Source organism: Pinus tabuliformis, chromosome 2_2, assembly GCF_031772625.1.
Source record: "Pinus tabuliformis cultivar Carrire ecotype Pingquan chromosome 2_2, CPIR1, whole genome shotgun sequence".
Taxonomy (NCBI): domain Eukaryota; kingdom Viridiplantae; phylum Streptophyta; class Pinopsida; order Pinales; family Pinaceae; genus Pinus; species Pinus tabuliformis.
Window position 1 is genome coordinate 966955275 of NC_142300.1, and position 19944 is coordinate 966975218.

General features: G+C 39.3%; 1 protein-coding gene across 1 annotated transcript in view; it reads left to right on the top strand.

The window, feature by feature from the left end:
* Nucleotides 1–19944, top strand: part of LOC149196449 (cytochrome P450 CYP72A616-like) — a 74891-nt gene that overhangs the window by 6019 nt on the left and 48928 nt on the right. The gene's annotated exons all lie outside the window — the stretch shown is intronic.

Consider the following 19944-nt stretch of genomic DNA (forward strand, 5'->3'; position numbering starts at 1 on the left):
GAAATGATGATAATATTATGGAAATGGGAATTTGAATTTGACAGTTAAATGTGTCAACATTTATTTATTTAATTGTAAAGATAGCTGTTACATTTAACAAATTAGGCAAAATGGGTAAAATTTCAAACATCAAAATAATACCGAAGTATGACAATTTCATTAGGCATTGTTTGCTTGATGTTGATTTGCAATTCTCAATATTTCATGGTGTCGCTCTTTCGAACAACATCCTTGAATTTCCTGCTCAATGGTTCCTATTAAATGGGCACCTATACTCTTCTAGTGGCTCCTAAATATGAGTCCATATAAGCTGCAGGAGTATTTTGACATTCTTTTGTCATGTTTTGTGATGAATTGCAAGAATTGTTTGTTAATTGGATCCATTTGATGAAAACTTGAAAGCTCTGCATATGGAATTTAAAAGCAGGAAAATAATGCATGAATGTCAAATGATGACACAATGTACAAGTACATAATACGTAGATGATATATATTGTTTTTTAACATGTAACAACACTTCCTGCCCTCTAGACTGTAGGCAAGGGTGAGATATTCCTCATGGCTCACAGAGAGCCTCAATCAACAATTGGTTCACAATGAGCGAACACGTCATAAGTGGGATTTGTACCTGTGTGGGGAAGATAACAGTTCGGGGTCTCAAAGCTGATGTCTGCAAGAGAGTGATGGTCAAGGTATGACATTTGAGAAAAAAAGATTGCTCTCAGTATACGAGGCCATTTTGTTGGGTTCTGTCAAGAGAAACGGTGAAGCCATATTCAAAAGTTGATGACACCCCTGGAAATCTCTGTGATTAATATGATAATTTGCAAGTAGACAGCTCAGAAAATAATAACATATCAGCAATGCTACTGACAGTCGTTGCAAGGTTTAAGCTGGCATCTTTAAGTGACAAACATTTTGCCAGATCGCACAACAAACACACACCATTCAGATCTCTGCCGAAACAATTTCAGATCACATACATTACACTTGGACCCCATTCACTCTGCATCCACGCACTTGTTAATTACACAGCACGTAACTCGTGGAAGGCTCAGCGCACAGGTATACACATTACTGTCACTCCTGTAGCATCATGCTTCCGCGACACATTACATTGTATATTCCAGGGGCTAACTTCCATTTTGAACCAGTCACGAGTTAGTAGATCCCGTTCTGCCTACTTGTCCACGCAAGAACCAGATTTAATGATCCTTTGAAGCTCAAGCATCATTTCATGCATGAGTGAATCCCAGCAATAAAACCACTTGAATAAGCAAAAACAATTCTGAACCAAATTTGCATAGTTTCTCATAAACACCAATAACATCATTTGAAACAAAAAACATGGACATCAGAAGCAGAGTGAACCAAGCCATGACCTTTGCCATCCATGCACCATGGTGCCACTATCCCGAAAATCTCTCTCTTTCCTATACTCCGATCATGAGTGTTGGAAATGTAACTAGTGTCGGTCTTCATAATGTAATTCAAACGTACTATTAATTAATTTTTTATATTCATTATTATTATTTTATTTTTAGTCAAAGCATGTTCTTCATGCTTATAGGGTCAATTGAGTCAGAAAGAAAATTTATTGCGAGTCAAAGAAATGTAATTGAGTCAAAGTCCCATTTAGACTTGTTTTTTTCCGAGGAAAAATCACAACTTTCTATTAATAAAAATAAAAAATTACATAAGCAGATGCACAAGTGCATTCATATATTGTCACTGAGGACCATGTGTATGTGCTTCAAGCACTCATCATAGCTAGGCTACCAGTATTTACATTTACCTAGATAAACTGGGTTTCTCTTTTTTACCTTTTTTCTTTTGAACTTTTTGCCAAACCCCAAGAGATGGAGTAGCCATAACAATTGCCAACTCATCACTTTTTGATATTGCTGGCACTTCTTTATTTGAGTTCGAGCTCTCAGAGACGTGGGATCGCTTTGTTCCACCTGGCCCTTGATTGTTGCTCTTTTCCTCATGCTGATTTCCATGAGTCTGGATCACCGCTAAGTCATTGGGTTTCTCTATTTGTTTAGCCTGATCCTTCTGCTTCTCTTCTCCCTCCTTTTGGGAAACTTGTTGATCTTGTGCCTTTGGATGTTGCTGGCCCTCGTCCATTTCTTCATCTTCATCATCAGAAGAATGCGGGTTTGGAAATTACCATCTTTTTTGCTTCTGCTCTTTGTCCTTTTCTTCGCTTGTGGGCATGAATTCTGCAAAATGCCCTGTCTGATGGCAGATTTGGCACCTGAAAGCTGTATTTTAAAAATCTAACCATTGTGTCCACTTGAAGTCAGATGAACACGATCTCGAAGGCATTTGCTTAAGTCCATCTTCACACATATGCGTGCAAAAGTGAAGATACATTTGTCCATTCTTTCGCGATCCATTTTTAAGAATCTCCCCAAATAATTTCGAATGCCTTCTAGGACTTGGTGGTGCCAAAAAGGAAGCGGAAGATTATGTAACCTTACCCATACTGGCATTTTCGTAACCACCATTGTATTGGCATCGAATCCGGGAAACCATGGAGTTACAAAGAGACCTGCTCTTCCCCAAAACCATGGTCCTTCATTTATGACATATTCCAAGTCTTTCTGATTATCGAATTGGACCACAAAAAATCCCTTCGCGCATAGATAAATATCACAATCTTTAGTCCAATTGAGGAAGATCCACTGATGTAGATCTTCAGATTTGGGCTAGAAACCATTAAATCGACATATGATAGCTTTGGCTTGTAAAACAATGAAAAGACCACTCACTTTTGGTAAGTTTATGGACAAATCTGGAGCTTTCTCCATCTTCTCTAGTAGGTACGGACCTGGAAATGTCAGATTTGGAGCTTGTTTGTCTAACGTGGCCGCTTTTGTAGGAATTTACAGAGTAAGTTCTTTAGATAGAACACCAAAGGGCACCGCTTACAAATAGATCACAGATCAATACACCAATATTCTTGACGTGGTTAAAATCCTCAAAGAGGGAAACAGTCCACGGCCTGAGCCAACGCGGCCACTTCAGGCAATTTATTAATGTAAAAGAAAGAAAATTTACATAAGCTTCTCTCATGAATGGTCACCTTACAAATGACCCTCCATGCTCTTTAAATAGAGATCATGGACCAATCGGGTGTTAAGCCACAGATCAAGTGTCGGTAATACTGATGAGAGAATGAACTGTCGAATCACTTCATGTCTAGAATATATCGTGACTGTCGGATTGTAAGTTACAAAAGTACATTGTAAAGAAACACACTTTACCTAACTCTACACTAGACCAAATTATACTTAACTATTTCCTATGTTTGGAATATCCTAACAACTTTCCCTCTCAAAGCGTACTCAAACTAAATCGGACCCTTGCCAATAGAAGATGATCTAGGTGGAATGCTCGCTCCTAGGGCTTCACCTTGCAACCTTAAATTTAGGATAATGGTGTAGTTCCTTTGTATACCATAATCATTCAGCTGAAGCACATCCGACAACACCTTACCTGCAAAAATCAGACTTTGTAAAGATGCTGGTATACCTGAAATATTTTGAGTAGTCTGCTTTAGATCTTTCACTAGATCAATTTTCCATTAATGGTTTTGACAAAAACCTGGAACAATTACTCTGGATCTAGATCTGGATAATGTGGTCTCTTCTCCCTTTGTCTTTCCATAGTGAGAGATTTTCCGCTTAAATTCTTCAGAAAAATTTGAGATTCTTCCTTATGATTTAGATCCAAATCTGAAACCCCAATATTGTGGCTCCGATCCGCATAAATAACTAGATCTAGTATAGATCGGTCCATATCTAGGTTGACCAACTGCTCTGCGTCCCTTGAACGATCCAGATCTAGGGTGACTCTAGTAGAACTTAGATCTACTAAACATTCCCTCTTTGATAAACACCCTGGTATGTTGAGAATTCAATAGGGCAATATGTTAATTCTCTTAACTTGATAACTGTTTGTGTTACCTTTTACTTATTAACTTTGTTCGTTATTATTCCAATGTGTAATACATCAAACAACTACCAAAACAGTAAGAACAGTGACACAGTATATAGGCTGCAAGCCAGGGCCAAAACCCCTCCTCTTGAGGGGAAAACCCGTAAATCTCTTCTTTATCATTAAGATCTTTCAATTAATGAATACCATGACCTAGACTCAGAAAAATACCCTTCAAGATCAAGTCTACCATGACCTCCTGCTGCAATATCTTCGACCTCCCAGTAGATCCGAAATTCTGCTCCCTAGCAACTGCTGCTGCTTCTCTAGGAGACTTCGATCTCCCTCTAATAGCCTTCCTCTTAACTTCACTTTCCTTGACTTGAGTCCTAGGGCTAGTAAGATGCTTTAAGAAACCTTCGCTTGCCTTCCCTTCTCATCTGCTTCAAAATCGAACCCCAGAAGATCCAGCACAGAAAACCCTAACTTCGATCTTCCCAGAAGAATAGATAAGGCCCAGAAACACTTCGACTTCTTCGACTTCCTCTTCTTCGCACTTCTTCTTCGACTTCCTCTTCTTCGCATAAGAGATGAGTGAGTGAGTGATCCAAATGGAGGACGAGTTCCTTCTATATATAGGCTTCTTCAAGGGTGGACGTGGTTCTTCATGTAGGTCGACTTGATCTTGGAGGTATTTTGACACTTTAAACTTTAAAGACAAAATAAAATTTTCTTTACAATTTATAATGTGCCCACAGGGTCTTCAATATATGACAATGACTCTTATACCTAGGACAAACCCTAGAAGCACTCAATGGGTGCTTGACCTATAAAATAAAGGAACTTGAGCATGGAACCCATGCTCCAACAATAATTTCTTTTTCATTTTATATTTACAAGAATACATTTCATACTTCTGAAGGCCGAACCTAGTTACACATTTTTCAACACTCCCTCTTAACTAGGGAGGTATTCATAAGAGGTACATGGTCATTCTCAATCTGAAGAGATCTCATATGAAGAGTCAGATTGGTAACCCATCTGTCTAGCATCATATTAACCAACATTGTTACATAGCAAGGCCTTGACTAAAAACTCTATCTCTCCACAAGATCAGAGCACAATTCTGACAAGACCAATGATGTATAGACACCATCATCATTGTCTCCCAAGGTACATACCTCACCCGGGTGTTCACAGAGTATGACCTCCCATTGGACTATTCCTATCTCGGGTAGCTAGTCCTCAAAGAATATCGGTCCACGACCACTCTTGTCTTGAATGCCCTACAACATTCTCAAAGAGTATCGAATGCTAGATGGTTACCCAATCCTCTATTCTTTCTTCCCAAGTGAAGACAAGAATGTAGTGTCTATCTCTCCCTCTCAATTAGGGAGGACAAATCCACCAAACCAAGCTTGTCCCTTAAGTATACAAGCTTCTTGTTTGGAAGTGATTTCGTCAATATGTCAGCTACTTGTTCATCAATGGAGATATACCGTAGCTGCAACACACCATTTTGTACTAGCTCTCGAATATAGTGATACTTGTTGTTGATGTGCTTTGTCTTTCCATGAAACACTGGATCCTCAGACAAACGAATACAACTGGTGTTATCACAAAGTATCACTGTAGGGTTCATCGGTCCTTCAAACAAGTCGGATAGCAACTTCCTTAACCATACTGCTTCTCTGCTTACTTCACATGCTGCAACATATTCAACCTCAACACTACTCAAAGCAACAATGTCTTGCTTTCTGCTCATCCATGAGACCATGGAGGATCCTAAATTGAAACATCCTCCCGTAGTGCTTCTTCCATCCTGTTCACTACCTCCCTAGTCAAAATCTGTATAACCAATCAATTGGACATCATTCCTTCTATCATATTTTAGACAATAGTTGATGGTTCCTTGCAGATATATCAGAATATGCTTTGCTGCTATCCAATGATCATGCTTCGGCTCTACTTGGAATTGACTGAGTACATTTACTGCAAAACATATGTCTGGTCGAGTATTCACCAAGTACATCAATGAGCCAACGAGCTGTCTATACCTGGAGGGATCCACAGGGTTTGATTCGAAACTCCTTAGTCTCTTCAAGTTTGTGATCATTGGAGTGGTCATAGGTTTGCAATCCATCATGTCGAACTTCTTTAGAATCTTGATCACATACTTTCCTTGACCCAAATAGATTTCATTTGGTCCTTGCTAGACTTCTAGTCCCAAATAGTAATGCATTAGCCCAAGATCCTTCATGTCAAATTTTGCTGCCAATTGCTTCTTACATTCTTCAATTCAACCTTCTACACCTGTCAAAAGAAGATCATCTACATATAGAAGAATAATTACAGGTTCATTGTTTACAACCTTAATATAAAGGTTCGAGTCAGCAAAACTTTTTGTGAAGCTTATTCTTTGTATGTATGCATCCATTCTAGCATACCATGCCCTTGGTGCTTGTTTGAGGCCATATAATGCTTTCTTCAATCTTCAAACATATACCTTCCTATCTTTGACTTCGGATCCCAAGGGTTGTTCTATATAGACTTCTTCATCTATAGTGCCATTCAGAACGCAGTCTTGACAATCATTGATCTGAAATGATCATAGAATTAAATTGATATAAAATCAATTAACCATTAATGAATCAAATGTTAGCTCAAAGCACGAAAATCGAGGAAAACTGCTTGAAAGGAAGACTTTACGACAACTGATTAGACACAATTAGGATGCATAAGAAATGAAGCAATCTACTGTAAAAACACAGTTATACTAGATAGCGTGATTGATGACGGAGTTCGTCCCTGATGGACTACGTCTCCAGGTCCGCTTTCAAGATGGGCAACTATTTTTATTAGGAATGAAAAGAAGGAGTTGATTACACAGTGATTCTGTCAGACTGAATTTGCTCACAGTCAATTCTGATCGCTGTAACCAGGAATCTCTCTGAACTAGCTTTCCAACGCTTCTTACGGATTCCAAATCCGACTCCGGATGCCCAAGATATGATCAAAACGCCAACTGCCTCTCTATCTTGACATCCATTGATCTGAAATGATCATAGAATTAAACTGATATAGAATCAATTAACCATTAATGAATTGAATGTTAGCTCAAAGCACGAAAATCGAGGAAAACTGCTTGAAAGGAAGACTTTACGACAACTGATTAGACAAAATTAGGATGCATAAGAAATGAAGCAATCTACTGTAAAAACACAGTTATACTAGACAGCGTGATTGATGACGGAGTTTGTCCCTGATGGACTACGTCTCCGGGTCCGCTTTCAAGATGGGCGACTGTTTTTATTAGGAATGAAAAGAAGGAGTTGATTACACAGTGATTCTGTCAGACTGAACTTGCTCATAGTCAACTTTGACCTTTGTAACTAGGAATCTCTCTGAACTAGCTTTCCAACGCTTCTTACGGATTCCAAATCCGACTTCAGATGCCCAAGATATGATCAAAACACCGACCGCCTCTCTGTCTCAGCCTCTAAATGACAAGCTCCAAAAACACTCAAAATCCTCACTAACTCTTCAAAGGTCTGCAAATGTAGATTTATACAGTATTTAGATGCATCATAACCACTGTGGCTAACTTGGGAATGCATCAATTGACTTGAAGGGTATGATTTAGGGTATTAGGTGTGTCACTTAGTGACATTACAAGTTTGTTTTAACAAAACTTGTCAAAAACACAAAATGAACATTATAATATAACCGAACCCACTGGCGGTCAGGTTAACCGGGTGGAGGTTGAAATTGTTGCATGTGAGCGCCGACGGTCTAACCACCAGATGCCACCTAGTGGTCTTCTCCGGCGGTTCCGGCGACGGCTTCGTAATCTGCCTGTTCACATGGAAACAGTGATCTGAAATGAGGGTTTAACATCTTGTTATACTTACAAGAACCTCTCACTCCAAAGCTTAACAATTATTTGATCTAGCTTATGTTGACAATTGCAGAATTAAGTACTTGAAACAGGTGTATGTCTTTGTTTATTTTTAACTGTTTAAGTGCTTTAAGTTGATTTGTTTCTGTTGATATTAGACACACATAACAGCCATATAATGCAGCAAATAAACATCAACACATAACAACAAATTTAATCTAGGAGTTCACCCGAATATCGTGGGCTACGTCTCCTTGAGCTTCTGTCAATTTGACTTGGCTCTTTGGGATTATGGCTTCAATTCTTTTACAAGTTCCACACTCAACTCCAATGGTTATTTATTGAACCAATGGGCTTAGAAAACCATCTATATCCCTGTCATGGCTGTCATCATTCTGTAAATAGATCTGAGATCCCTTAGACTTGATTCCTTCAATCGGTGCACTGAGCTTCCCTGAGCTTCTTGATGGCAAAAACTCCTTCAAAATTCTTCAACTGTCTTTGAAACCTCTTCTACTGTCTCCAGCACATATCAGACATCAACAATAGACTGTTCATTTGCTCAAAATGAGCACTGCATCCCCGATCTAAGCCTTCCTCCACAGTTGGCACTGGGCTGCCTCAAACTTCCCTGTAGCATCTCGGCCTTTAGAAGTCTTCAGATGCTTTTGTAAACCCTTGCAATGGATTCAAAAGGCTCATTACAGTCAGGAATGACTGTTGGTTCGCTGAGAACGGATACTGGTAGCTCCTACAACTGCCTCCAACCCCTGGTGGCCTTGAGCTCCAAAATCTCCCTGGATGAAAATCTCCTTGAAGATGGCTTCTTCAGCTTCTCTGGACTATTCCATTGGCTTCAGAAGGCCTCAATTAGCCTAGCTAGCCTCTTGTTTCACTCTCTTAGGTCGAAAATCACTTATGGAGTGCATTTATTCATTATCTCCTAGTGATCCTCCACTAAATTTGGCAGACTGCACTTAACTGCAGTTAAATTTGGCATAACCGCCCTTTTTTACTGCTCTGCCAAGCTAATCGTCAGAGTTGACGGTTACTCTTACCTCTGGTGCGCATGTGACCGGTTAATCCACCGGCGGTTAGGGATAAACCGCTTGTGGTTGGTAGTCAACACACAAACCGCTTGTGGTTGGCAAACGCCAGCATGTGAATGGTGCTTATGGGACCGCTGGCGGTCCTAACCCCAAACCGCCGACTGTTACAACACAAATATAACTCGGGAACCATAACTGTTAAGAAACAATGGTTAGCGGAGTTGGTAGTGCGCATGTTTAGCCAGTCGGAGGTCACAGGTTCAATTCCGTCGGACCCATCATAATTTTACAACACCATTCCAGGGCCACGTGGCGGCCTCCGGGCTTGCCATGTGTCGGCTCCTTGGAAATTGCGGTTTACTGGAATTTTTCAAATGGCGATAACTTCTTCATACAGTGTCAATTTTTCGAACCGTTCACGGCGCCGGAATCAGGAAGACGAGATCTATCCGGTCGTTCAGGTTCGACACTCTTTCGAACACTTTGAAATTTGAGCTATCATTAAAGTCTTGGATCAATATCTGATCACTCCTCCCCATTGGGAATCTTTTGGACCCCAAAAGACTGATATACTGATCTAAACAGTAGATGAGAGTACAGTACCCTCTTCTTTCAGCCTTCATACACTTTCCTGCATGGCGGGTGCCTTTGAACCAAATCTCGAAGGTAGTTGACACTTCCCTTCCTGGATGCGCTTGTCCTCTTGTTAAGAACTGTCTTCCTTGAACTCATTCAGAATTTACAGAAGGTAGCTGAACATTGCTTCCAAGCCACTTCCATGGTGACCTTTGCTGCTGCAAATCTCCTTTAGCAGACGATGTCAAAATACAAGAAAACAACTTGACGACATAAATTCTTGCTCCATCAAAAGAAACAAATTTCACATCATGTGAATCATCATCATGTCTTTACACCTTGTGTATAGATGATCAACTAAATCACAAGCCGACTAAAACATGCCTTTTCAAACATTTGACCCTTCAAGTCAAACATGCACAAAAATAATTTTAACGATTCTTTTACAAAGATGAAACACTTCATTATTATCTCCCTTTTACAATCTTGGAGACCAAATCAACTCTTCCAGGTCGACATGACATTACATGCATGTTTAAACAAAGCAAAATGATGGTCGATAGTTTTCCATCAAGTCAATTACATACATGTTCAAATACAAGGAAATCATTAACACCCCTGTGTTCATACATTCCATTCTCATGCAAGTATTTGATTCTTCAACTTCCTCTTAAGCACAATCATAAGTACAAGAACCTCGATCACATGTACATGTAATTTCAAAGCTGAAATGAATATAATTTTGCTGCAATAAAGTGAATCTACATACTCAACTTTTCCATCCTGCAACTTGCATTCCATTAGCAAAGAAATGCAAATAGATGTAACACATTTCTTTTCACATCAAAAGACATGTAACTTTAATTAGATAAGAACTCTAACCATTTCTTACCAATCCACACCAAAGGTGCTTCCTTTAACTGCACATTGACATCAACATGTGGATCATCTTGAAACACATTGATTATGGAAACTTCCTTTCCATTTTTACCATACTCTTTCTCCACTTTATTCAAATTTCGTGGAAGCATTGTTGGATTCAAAGTCCAACAACTTTCAGCAATATGTCCTTGCTTGTGACAATAAGTACAACACATGTTCATCTTCTTGATAGCATAATTTGCCTTCTCCAATGGACCTTTGGCTTCTTGCCTTCTTTCCTTCAAAAATTTCCGGTATGTGGCCATTCTCTTCCAACATCTAGAAACACTATGGGTAACCAAACCACAAAAGGAACATGCAATTCTTTTCGAATGCTTATGTGGAAATTTACCATGCTCAACACAATCAAAAGAAGTATGATGGAAATCAGATTTATACCTTTCTCTTTCACCTTCATTACCTTCATGAGGAGGTGAATCAAATGAAGAAGTAGCTCCCTTTGGAACACCATCAATCCCTTCAATGATTTTAGAGCTTTCACAACTTCTTGGTTCAAGTGCATGCTTATGTACACCTTCTTCCTGCAAATGATATTTCAAACAATTGCATTCCCCAAGAATACATTCTTTACAGATTTGAGGTAGAGAACCTGAAATGAAACTCCTTCTAGGAATTGTTTCAATTGCCTTCATGACTACTTTGGAACTTTCTCCATAAGATTGTCCATAGCCAAGCCCCAAATACTTAGGCCTTTCCTCAACCATTATTGGCTCAACAATACTTTGTGCATGTTTGCCCAATCCTTTTCCTTCATAGCCCATTTTGGACATTAACTTGGACCCTATGCCTCTTGTATGTTTTTCAAAAGAACCAACATAAACATTCTTAGAGGAAATTGAAGACAAACTAGAATTGTTTACCTCTTCTTCAAGCTGATACTTGACTAAGGCTTCTTTGGCAGCAAGGAGTTGTGTCTCCAACTCATGCATCTTTTCTAGATCCATATTTGCAATATGAAGTTGTCTCTCCATTTCCTACAATTTGTCAGAAAGCAACTGCTTCTCTTCCTTCATGGAATTCAACTGCTCTCGAAGTTCGGTACTCATTTCTCTCACCATATCCATCATGATGAACAAGTCTCGCTTCAAGTCTTCATCAAAGAATCTTGTGAAAGAGGAGGATTTGGAAAACTCACTTGTAGAAGTTGTCATTATCAAAATGAACAAAAGCACTTCAACAAAATTCACAAAGCTTTCAAAGAACTAATGACAAATTTTTGAACTAAATGGCAGTAGAATCAAATTCTTATTCAAGCAGCCTTTTGCAAACAAACCCTCTTATGCTTCAAGGATTGTCTTGAGGTCCTTTGGGTAAGGAGAATGCCTTCAACCCTTCTTCCTTCTTGTCCTCTCCTGGACTTAGCTTATCAATAGCTTTCCCTTCACCTTTGCAAACTCAAACAATAGTCAGTTTACAAACAATCAAACAGTAGAATCCTTTGTACTGTTTAAACACCTATCAAGTCAAACAAGCAAATAGATTGCTTTGTCAATCAAGCATCTTGCTCTGATACCACCTGATCTGAAATGAGGGTTTAACATCTTGTTATACTTACAAGAACCTCTCACTCCAAAGCTTAACAATTATTTGATCTAGCTTATGTTGACAATTGCGGAATTAAGTACTTGAAACAGGTGTATGTCTTTGTTTATTTTTAACTGTTTAAGTGCTTTAAGTTGATTTGTTTCTGCTGATATTAGACACACATAACAGCCATATAATGCAACAAATAAACATCAACACATAACAACAAATTTAATCTAGGAGTTCACCCGAATATCGTGGGCTATGTCTCCTTGAGCTTCTGTCAATTTGACTTGGCTCTTTGGGATTATGGCTTCAATTATTTTACAAGTTCCACACTCAACTCCAATGGTTATTTACTGAACCAATGGGCTTAGAAAACCATCTATATCCCTGTCATGGCTGTCATCATTCTGCAAACAGATCTGAGATCCCTTAGACTTGATTCCTTCAATCGGTGCACTGAGATTCCCTGAGCTTCTTGATGGCACAAACTCCTTCAGAATTCTTCAACTGTCTCTGAAACCTCTTCTATTGTCTCTAGCACATATCAAACATCAACAATAGATTGTTCATTTGCTCAAAATGAGCACTGCATCCCTGATCTAAGCCTTCCTCCACGGTTGGCACTGGGCTGCCTCAAACTTCCCTATAGCATCTCGACCTTTAGAAGTCTTCAAATGCTTCTGTAAACCCTTGCAATGGATTCAGAAGGCTCATTACAGTCAGGAATGACTGTTGGTTCGCTGAGAATGGATACTGGTAGCTCTTGCAACTGCCTCCAACCCCTGGTGGCCCTGAGCTCCAAAATCTCCTTGAAGATGGCTTCTTCAGCTTCTCTGGATTGTTCCATTGGCTTCAGAAGGCCTCAATTAGCCTAGCTAGCCTCTTGTTTCACTCTCTTAGGTCGAAAATCACTTATGGAGTGCATTTATTCATTATCTCCTAGTGATCCTCCACTAAATCTGGCAGACTGCACTTAACTGCAGTTAAATTTGGCATAACTGCCCCTTTTTAGTGCTTCGCCAAGTTAACCGTCGGAGCTGGCAGTTATTGTTACCTCTGGCGCGCATGTGACCGGTTAATCCGCCAGCGGTTAGGGATAAACGGTTAAACTGGCGGTTTGTTGGCAGTCAACACGCAAACTGCATGTGGTTGGCAAACAGTGGCATGTGAATGGTGCTTATGGGACCGCTGGCGGTCCTAACCCCCAAACTTTCGACCGTTACAACACAAATATAACTCGGGAACCATAACTGTTAAGAAACAATGGTTAGCGGAGTTGGTAGTGTGCATGTTTAGCCAGCCGGAGGTCACGGGTTCGATTCCGTCGGACCCAACATAATTTTACAACACCATTCTAGGGCCACGTGGCGGCCTTTGGGCTTGCCACATGTCGGCTCCTGATTGGTCACCCAAAAGGAATATTTTAGGGAATATTCTTTTTTTTTTTTAATATTTTCCAAAAATCAATTTATCCTTGGAAATTGCAGTTTACTGGACTTTTTCAAATGGCGATAACTTCTTCATACGGTGTCAGTTTTTGAACTGTTCGCGGTGCCCGAATTAGGAAGACGAGATCTATACGGTCGTTTAGGTTCGACACTCTTTCGAACACTTTGAAATTTGAGCTATCATTAAAGTCCGGGATCAATATCTGATCAAACAATCTCTGTTAGCATTGCGGTGACGGCTATAACTCCGACGATTCTTCATTACCCTCTCACATGAAACTGTATCCGCTGCGGTGAACTCTCTGCGGCTAACCTTGACTGTTGATATGACCGGTTTATATCCCGCGCGATTAGAGGTAAGCTCTGCAGTTCTGAAGACCCCGACAGTCTATATATACATGTTCTCATGCGCCCTATCCCCTTCGCGGTTCCGCTGCAGTTAGGGTGACGGTTAGGGCCTGTTTATGTTATTTATATTGTTTTTATAATGTTTAAAATATGCCGAGAGTTAAAACTTAAAACATGTTATGTTTTGGACTTACGCTTAGGTTTATATGTAATAGGACTTGGATTTTAGAACTAGCATTAAGCTTAACACTTAGTTCTTAGGTATTTAGCATAGGTATTAATGCATTTGGATTACATTTTGAATGTTGCATTTAGGTTCTCGGTTTAGGTTTCACAATACATAGTGTAGGTTTTTTTATATCACATTTGTCACAATGCGACGATAAACCACATGCATATCGTCGACACAAGCGACATTTGTGATGACAATTCTGACAACGAACCTTATCGAACTTCTGTAATGGACGACACAACCCAAATCCTGCGAGGCGAACGACAACACATGTCATCGACCAATCCTGGCGGAACTGTTGATGAACTTAAGTCGACAGCCAGGTACAAACCCATATCAACTGAACGCCATGAAACCATAACATTACCTGAACAACCTGATCCATAATCAATACTGTTGAAGCTAGACTGAACACTGACGACGACACTTGAACACCTTTGCAATGATCTGACGAGATCCTCCTGGATCATTCCTTTCCACTTGAAAGCTTTTTGGACCACAAAAGTTTGACTAATCAAATAGTCGATGAGGGTATAACTCCCTCTCTTTCCACCTTGACCTGACGATGTACCAATACATTCAATCAATCACTTGCAAGTGATTACCCTGATAATGCTGACCATGGCACATTCTGAGTCGGTGACCTGTTCCATCCATCTGTAGTATGAACAACTTGCGACGATGGGAAAACAGCTTGTTATGAACATGGCAATTGAATTCTTTCCATGAAGAACCATGAGTTAGTGATTCATAATCTTTGAAAATAGTCTCTACTGGACATTGTTTAATACCATCAACATGTATAAACAATCTATTTTGCGGAATGACAGAGACAATCAAAGATATTCTTGACATCAAACCAACTACTTGAATTGACATACTTTCCTACTCCCTGATTACTAAGTGAACTCACTGCAATGAACCCATCAAGCTGTAGGGTGAAGTCTGCTGCAACTTAGTTTGTCTTTGAAAGTATTGATTTAGCTGTTGATTTGTTTGAATCACTTTTCCTTCATTTAAATGATGTTTCCATTGATTAACACTTTCCTCTGATGCATAAGTTCCCATTAGACACTTTGACACTGCTTTAGAAAAGGCTTTGATATGAAAACAAATAGATTTCCTCTCCACTTGAAAAGAGGTTTCCAAACTGTTTGAAACATGACATGGCGACACAATACAAGAGAAATTGAACACTGACTTTCCCCAATATTGACCTGTATCCCTGCAACTGTTAAGTTCCAAACTTAAACTGAATTGATTCATTCTGACATTAGGAAGAGGAGCTTTAGGCACACACTGTAATTCATGTTGTAATCCCTACTTATGAATAAGATGTTTGGTTTTACATAGAACTGGAATTGTTTCTATCTCTTTAAACAAACCATCTTTAAGCTGAGTCTCATAACTTAAACAAACATCATGTTGATTGTTATGTTGTCCTTTTACACACATGATTACAAATCTCTTGTTTGAACTTATTAATCGCTTCATCTGATTAACATTAACTGAATTCAAGTGATTTTTGTTTTGATGTGCCTTGACAATAAATTCAACCCCATCTTTCTTAAGGTGATATTTATGTTCTCTCTTGTAAAATACTGCATCACGATCATAAAGATAAGGACTTCCTAAGACAACTCCACATATGTCTACTAGAACCACATCTAATTCCACTTCATCAATGTAATTAGCTGTTATGGCAAATCTTAATCGACATTGTTTTGTGACTTTTATCTGAGTTGATTTATTTAGCCATCCTAATGGGTAAGGTCTTGGATGATTCCGTGTTTCCAAACCCAAACTTTTAACTAAATATTCAGAGATTAAATTCGCCTGTGATCCACTGTCAAACATTGTATCTATCTTTGTATGCTTAGAAGTTATCCTTATGTTAAACAATTCAACTCTTTTATCCTCATGTGAAGGATTTATGTTTGATGAAGATGCAATAGTTTTCGAACTTGAACCAGTATTAGAAGTTTTACCTGTCGTAACCATGGTGGTTATCCTCCTTTCATCACTTGAATCTGAACCTAGATCTTGCTGGACTACTGCAATGGCCTCCTTCTCCTTAAGGAACTTTTTGGGCTCAAGTTTTGGATGACGTTTCCAACACTTAGATTCATCATGACCGATTCTCTAGCAATGAGAACAAGTAGGTCTTTCCTTCTGAACGATCGCTGATTTCTTTCTCTTCGAAATGTTCTTCCCCTTACTGTCACTGGAATCTTTGGTTTCCAACTCTTTGGATGACTGCAATGAAAACTTGAATGGTCTGCCACCTGATTCAATATGTATGGCCTGAACACACACCTCATCAAAATCATCAGGATTAAACATCAATAAAGTATGTTGCAAATATGAATGTAAACTGTTGATGTATTTTAACAAAGTTTCACGTGTATCCAATGAAATACCAAGCGCCAATGCTTTCTTTCTGAACTCCTGAGTAAACTCCTGAACACTCTGCCCTTTACCTTGCCTCAGATGCTGCCAATCAATAACAACTTGCTGCATGTATCCTAAAGGATAGAATTGTTTCCTAAGAGCTTTTAAAAACTTAGACCATGACGAGATGACTTTTCCTTTATGCTTTACATCTATTTGAGTTTTACTTTCCCACCAGATTAAAGCTGTTTCCCCCATTCTAAGTGTAGCTAACTGAATTTTAGTTTTATCGCTAGAAATGTTTTGAATGCGACAATACACTTCTAATTGCTTAATCCAGTTATCTAGCTTTTCAGGATTCATTTCGCCATCATAAACAGGTAACTCAAATTTCACATCAAGTTTCAAAAGAGATGTTTTCTTAGGTTTCTTTTCTGTTTCAGATTCTGCACTGGAAGAAGAAGAAGAAGAAGAAGATGATGATGATGGAGATGATGGAGGTGAAGGTGGTTTATCAGTCTTCCCTTTACCTTTGTCCTTCTTCGATGCCTTTGAAGAAGAAGCTGCATCTCTCGCCTTCTTGTCTTCGTACAATTCTCCCAACATCTGCTGCATAGTCAAGAATGCTTGCTGAAACTGTTCTTCACTCATCTTAGTTTCAGTGTTTTCACCTGCATCAGGTCCTGACATGGTCGATTTATGAACGACTCGTCACTTTCCAATCTCTGGATCGATCTGCTCAAGGATTCCTTCTCCTCGTTGCGACTTTGACCTGGTTAACATTCAATGGCAAATTCTACAAATGCAACCTGCTCTGATACCAAATTATATGATCTGAAATGATCATAGACTTAAACTGATGTAGAATCGATTAACCATTAATGAATTGAATGTTAGCTCAAAGCACGGAAATCGAGGAAAACTGCTTGAAAGGAAGACTTTACGACAACTGATTAAACACAATTAGGATGCATAAGAAATGAAGCAATATACTGTAAAAACACAGTTATACCAGACAACGAGATTGATGATGGAGTTTGTCCCTGATGGACTACGTCTTCGGGTCCCCTTTCAAGATGGGCGACCGTTTTTATTAGGAATGAAAAGGAGTTGATTACACAGTGATTTTGTCAGACTAAACTTGCACATAGGCAATTCTGACCTCTGTAACTAGGAAGCTCTTTGAACCAGCTTTCCAACGCTTCTTACGGATTCCAAATCCGACTTCGGATGCCCAAGATATGATCAAAACACCAACCGCCTCTCTGTCTCAGCCTCTGAATGACAAGCTCCAAAAACACTCAAAATCCTCACTAACTCTTCAAAAGTCTGCAAATGTACATTTATACAGTGATTAGATGCATCATAACCACTGTGGCTAACTTGGGAATGCATCAGCTGACTTGAAGGGTACGATTTAGGGTTTTAGGTGTGTCACTTAGTGACATTACAAGTTTGTTTTAACAAAAAGTGATAAAAACCCAAAATAAACATTATAATATAACTGAACCCGTCGGCGGTCAGGTTAACCGGGCGGAGGTTGAAACTATTGCATGTGAGCGCCGGCGGTCTAACCACCAGATGCCACCTAGCGGTCTTCTTCAGCGGTTTCAGCGACGGCTTCGTAATCTGCCTGTTCACATGGAAACAATGTCCGTTAGCGCTATGGTGACAGCTATAACTTCGGTGGTTATTCATTACCCTGTCACATGAAACTATATCCGTTGCGGTGAACACTCCGGCGGTGAACTCTCCGCGGTTAACCTTGACTGTTGATATGACCGGTTTATATCCCGCGCAGTTAGAGGTAAGCTTCACAGTTTTGAAGACCCCGACAATCTATATATACCTGTTCACATGCACCCTGTCCCCTGCGTGGTTCCACTGCGGTTAGGGTGACGGTTAGGGCCTGTTTATGTTATTTGTATTGTTTTTATAATGTTTAAAATATGTCGAGAGTTAAAACATGTTATGTTTTGGACTTAGGCTTAGGTTTATATGTAATAGGACTTAGGTTTTAGAACTAGCATTAGGCTTAACACTTTGTTCTTAGGTATTTAGCATAGGTATTAATGCATTTGGATTACATTTTGAATGTTGCATTTAGGTTCTAGGTTTAGGTTTCACAATACTTAGGTTTTAGAACTAGCATTAGGCTTAACACTTAGTTCTTAGGTATTTAGCATAGGTATTAATGCATTTGGATTACATTTTGAATGTTGCATTTAGGTTCTAGGTTTAGGTTTCACAATACATAGTGTAGGTTTTTTATATCACATTTGTCACAATGCGACAATAAACCACATGCATATTGTTGACACAAGCGACATTTGTGACGATAATTCCTGACGATGAACCTTATCGAACTTCTGCAACGGACGACACAACCCAAATCCTGGGAGGCGAACGACAACACATGTCATCGACCAATCATGGCAGAACTGTCAATGAACTTAAGTCGACAGCCAGGTACAAACCCATATCAACTGAACGCCATGAAACCATAACATTACCTGAACAACCTGATCCATAACCAATACTGTTGAAGCTGGACTGAATTGACGACGACACTGAACACTGACGACGACACTTGAACACTTGTGCAATGATCTGACAAGATCCTCCTGGATCATCCATTTGGTGGATGTTCCATCCTATCGATGCTGCCAGAGAGACTAATGATCGAATTGTTGTACATCTTGCTGTTGGAGCAAATGTTTCTTCATAGTCGATGCCTTTAAGTTGAGAGAACCCTCCAGCCACAAATCTTGCTTTATACTTATCTATACTCCATCAGCTGCATGCTTGATCTTATAGATCCACTTGGAAGCAACCACAGATTTGTCTTCGGGCCTAGGTATGATCTCCCAGACTCCATTCCTCATTATAGATTGATACTCTTCATTCATGGCATCCTTCCATTGTCGATGTTCTATAGCCTCTTCAAAGGTGGATGGTTCTGCTTCTATTAATTTTTTCATGTATGCAAGATACCCAAAATATTTCTTGGGCCTCTTACTTTCTCTGAATGATCCTTGTGTTGCCCCATGACCTTCTGCATCAGGTAGTGTGGATTTCAATCAATTAGGTCTTTTCCTTGTTTCAGGAATGACCATGGGTTGAATAGGTTCACTTGGTCCTTCTTCATGATGTGATCCTTTTCCTTCCTTGTTGACTTCTTCCTCAAATATCGAAAGTTCTTCGTCATCAGAATCTATGGAAAGTTGTTTTGACTTCTTGAATGCTATACTCTTATCAAATATGACATCACGACTAACTTCAATGTGATGTCTATCTTTCATATAGATTCTATAGGCCTTTGATGAGTTACTATACCCAACAAATATCCCCTTCATACTGGAAGGATCTAACTTCTTTCTTTTGTCCTTTGGTATATGAATATACACAGGACACCCAAAGATTTAGAGATGATCTACAGATGGCTTCTTCCCAGTGAACACTTCTTCTAGAGTTTTGTTATCTAGAGATCTATGAGGACATTGATTTTGAATGTAGACCGTTGTCTTTGTTGCCTCTCCCCACAGAAACTTAGGTAGATCTTAATCGTGTAACATTGCTTTTACA